The following is a 4835-nucleotide window of genomic DNA, read 5'->3' as shown; positions in this document are numbered from 1 at the left end:
TTCTGTCCTGTTGATGGTTCAACGGATGGGTGAGTTAACTAAAGCACAAAGTGACCTGGTTCCACAAGCAACTTGAGGGCAGCATGCTTTGACAGGTCGTCAGCAATGCCGTTCTCCGCTCGGGGAACATGCTCAGCTTGCAATCCGTCGAAGTGCGCTTCCAACTTCCTCACTTCATCCACATAGGCCTCCATCAACGGGATCTTGTAGTCCTTGTCTACTTGCTTGACGACGAATTGCGAATCACCTCTGATGATGAGCTTTCTGATTCCAAGGTCTGTTGCGATCATGAGACCGGCCAACAACCCCTTGTACTCTGTCGTGTTGTTCGTTGATTTGTCCCAGGTAAAGTGCATCTTGATTACGTACTTGAGGTGCTCTCCGGTAGGCGCGACGATTAATACGCCAGCACCAGCACCATGGAGTGAGAAAGCTCCATCAAAGTACATAATCCACTCACTGCTCGTCTCCTTGCCGGGGAGGGTGGTCTCTTGAATCTCCTCGTCGAGCGTTGCGGTCCATTCTGCTATGAGCTCCGCCAGGGCTCGGCTCTTGATTGTTGAAGTACTTTCAAACTTGAGGCCAAAGCTCGACAGCTCCAACACCCACTCCACAATCCTCCCAGTTGCATCTGGGTTGTGCAAGATTCGTTGAAACGGGAGGCGCGTGACAACGGTGATCTCATGTGCTTGGAAATAGTGGCACAGCTTTCTCGAGGCCATGAGGAGGCTCAAAAGTAACTTCTGCATACTAGAATATCTTGACCTAGCCCCCTGCAAGAGGGAACTGACAAAATAGACTGGGTGCTGCACCATCTTCTTCTTCTGTCCTACTTTGCTCATCTGCTCAGACTCCGCCTTGTCGGGATCGGGTCTTGCCGGGGGTTCCGTCTTGTCAGCGTCAGACTCTGCCGGGGAGGGCCCTGGCCCGCCACCCGATGGATCCGCTGCTACTGCCGCCTCTTCCTCAAGTTCCCTCTGCGCCACCAATGCGGCACTGACCACTTGATTCGTTACTGCCAAGTATAGCAGCAACGGTTCTTGCGGTTTGGGCGCGGCTAGTATCGGCGTGGAGGAGAGATACCTCTTCAAATCTTGCAGTGCGGCCTTTGCCTCCGAAGTCCACTTTACTAGACCCGCCTTTTTCAAAACTTTGAGAAAGGGGAGGGCGCGCTCAGCAGATTTGGAGATGAATCTACTCAGGGCGGCAATGCAGCCGGCGAGCCTACAGACGTCTTTGACCCACTTCGGTGCTTCAATCTGCTCGATCGCCTTGATCTTGTCAGGATTTGCTTCAATTCCGCACTGAGACACAAAGAACCCAAGAAGTTTGCTGGACGGGACACCGAACACACACTTCTCCGGGTTGAGCTTGAGGTTGATCTTACGTAGATTTGCAAATGTTTCTTCTAGGTCTTGTACGAGCGTGGCCCTATCCTTGGTTTTGACCAATATATCATCCATATAGGCTTCCATATTTCTTTGTAGCTGGGGCTCAAAACCAATTTGTACCGCTCAGGAAAACGTCGAACCGGCCCTCTTCAAACCGAAAGGCATCCGTACAAAACATACGTACCACATGGGGTGATGAACGTGGTATTCTCTTCGTCTTCTTTCATCATGAAGATCTGGTGGTATCCTGAATAGGCGTCGAGGAATGACAGCAGGTCACACCCGGCAGTGGAGTCTACAATCTAGTCGATGCTTGGCAGGGGGAAAGGATCCTTTGGACAAGCTTTATTGATATCTGTATAGTCAATGCACAGCCTCCACTTCCCATTTTCCTTACGCACCACCACTGGATTCGCCAACCACGTGGGGTGGAGTACTCCTCTAACTAGGCATGCTGCCTCCAACTTTCTAATCTCTTCTATGATGAACTCTTATCGCTCCAAAGCTTGCTTCCTGACCTTTTGCTTGACGGGTCGCGCATGAGGACAGACAGCAAGATGGTGCTCAATCACCTCCCTAGGAACGTCGGGGATGTCGGATGCTTGCCATGCAAACACATCGACATTTGCCTGCAGGAAGGCGACAAGCGCGCTTTCCTATTTGCTGTCAATGGTGGAGCTTATGGTGAAAGCCCCACCCGTGTCGTCCTCCTTGACGGACACATTCTTGGTTTCAGGTGGTGCAGCCTTGGACTTCTTGCTCTTGCCGGCGGAGCTCTCTGGCACGTCCTCAACGGGAGCGCAGCACTCTGAAGAGGTGCGCTTGCCGGAGTGGGTGCAAGAGGTCTTGTTGGAAGAGATCTTGCTGGAAGGGGTCTTGTCGGCCTTCCTCCACCCTGGAGCTTCAGCGGCAGGGGCAAGTGTCTTCGTGGCAGTTGCTGCAACTGCCTCTCGGTAAAGTTGATCGGCGCAGATGAGCGCATCTTTCTTATCGGAGGGGACGGTGATGATGGACAGTGGATCCGTTATACGAGTTATGGCAATACTCTCGAACTCCCGCCCGAGTACTGGGTGGTGTTGAGGTTATCTCACCAACAACTGCATAAAAGAGATTTTCGATGTCGGCGAAACTAAACTCAGGTATTCCAGAACTGCAACGATGAAATTGTGACAACAACACCTCGGAGCTCAACTCCCCGGGACACTACCACAACCCATAAATTCTAGGAGGCACCAAATGTTCTCGTCACAAAACCATCGGAACGATTCCAAGATACCCGCGTGATCCTAAAAAAATGAGTGAAATTTGAGAACAGAAGAGTCAAAACTCTACGTCAGGATGCCTCACCAGAGCGACAAAGGGACTGAGGAGTAAAAAGAAGTCCTAAATCTCCGATATATATAATTCCTAAATGACTCAAAACATTTCTAGACTCAATAACACCAGCGATTCGATCAAGCAGGGGGCTCCTAAGGTCGGGGAAGGCTCTGATTACCAACTTGTAACGCCCTCGATGTGGCTATATCTCCCACGTGTCGAAGCACGACTTAGAGGCATAACCGCATTGAAAGCAATGTCGCAAGTGAGGTAATCTTCACATAACCCATGTAATACATAAGGGAAAGAGATACATAGTTGGCTTACAATCGCCACTTCACACAATTACATGAATAAAGCATTACATCAACCAGATACAAACAAGGTCCGGCTACGGAACCAAAATAGAAGAAGACTACCCAAAATGCTACAAAGATCCCCGATCGACCCCAACTGGGCTCTGCTACTGATCAACAGGAATGAAACAACACAAAGGACAAGGTCTTCATCGAGCTCCTCCTTGAGCTTGGTGGCGTCATCTGCACGGTTCAACGGCGCCTGCAAGCTGGTTTTGGAAGTATCTATGAGTCACGGGGACTCAGCAATCTCACACCCTCGCAATCAAGACTATTTAAGATTATGGGTAAGGTAAAGGTATGAGGTGGAGATGTAGCAAGCGACTAGCATATATGGTGGCTAACATACGCAAAAGAGAGCAAGAAGAGAAGGCAAAGCACAATCGGACAACTATGATCAAGAAGTGATCCTAGAACAACCTATGTCAAGCATTACTCCAACACCGTGTTCACTTCCTGGACTCCGCCAAGAAGAGACCATTGTTGGAAATATGCCCTAGAGGCAATAATAAAATGGTTATTATTATATTTCATTGTTCATGATAATTGTCTACTGTTCATGCTATAATTGTGTTATCCGGAAATCGTAATACATGTGTGAATACATAGACCACAACACGTCCCTAGTGAGCCTCTAGTTGACTAGCTCGTTGATCAAAAGATAGTCATGGTTTCCTGACTATGGACATTAGATGTCATTGATAACGGGATCACGTCATTAGGAGAATGATGTGATGGACAAGACCCAATCCTAAGCATAGATCAAAGATCGTGTAGTTTGTTTGCTGTAGCTTTTCCGAATGTCAAGTATCATTTCCTTAGACCATGAGATTGTGCAACTCCCAGATACTGTAGGAGTGCCTTGGGTGTGCCAAATGTCACAATGTAACTGGGTGACTATAAAGGTACACTACAGGTATATCTAAAAGTGTCTGTTGGGTTGGCGCGAATCGAGACTAGGATTTGTCACTCCGTATGACGGAGAGGTATCTCTGGGCCCACTCGGTAATGCATCATCATAATGAGCTCAATTGACCAAGTGGTTGATCATGGGATCATGCATTACAGTAACGAGATTGAACGAGGTATTTGGATACCGACGATCGAGTCTCGGGCAAGTAACGTACCGATTGACAAAGGGAATTGTATACGGACTGATTGAATCCTCGACATCATGGTTCATCCGATGAGATCATCGTGGAGCATGTGGGAGCCAACATGGGTATCCAGATCCCGCTGTTGGTTATTGACCAGAGAGGCGTCTCGGTCATGTCTGCATGTCTCCCGAAAACGTAGGGTCTACACGCTTAAGGTTCGGTGACGCTAGGGTTGTAGAGATATTAGTATGCAGTAACCCGAAAGTTGTTCAGAGTCCTGGATGAGATCCCGGACATCACGAGGAGTTCCGGAATGGTCCGGAGGTAAAGATTTATATATAGGAAATACAGTTTCGGCCATCGGGAAGGTTTCGGGGTCTCCGGTATTGTACCGGGACCACCGATAGGGTCCCGGGGGTCCACCGGGTGGGGCCACCTATCCCGGACGGCCCCATGGGCTGAAGTGGGAGGGGAACCAGCCCCTGGTGGGCTGGTGCGCCCCCCCTTGGGCCTCCCCTGCGCCTAGGGTTGGGAAACCCTAGGGGTGGGGGCGCCCCCCACTTGGCTTCGGGGGGGGGGGAGCCACCCCTTGGCCGCCGCCCCTTGGAGATCCATCTCCCTAGGGCCGGCGCGCCCGCCCCCCAAGGCCCCTATATAAAGAGGGGGGAGGTAGG

Source organism: Triticum aestivum, chromosome 2A (genome assembly GCF_018294505.1).
Source record: "Triticum aestivum cultivar Chinese Spring chromosome 2A, IWGSC CS RefSeq v2.1, whole genome shotgun sequence".
Taxonomy (NCBI): domain Eukaryota; kingdom Viridiplantae; phylum Streptophyta; class Magnoliopsida; order Poales; family Poaceae; genus Triticum; species Triticum aestivum.
The sequence above is the reverse complement of the archived record's forward strand: the minus strand, read 5'-3'. Positions refer to the sequence as shown.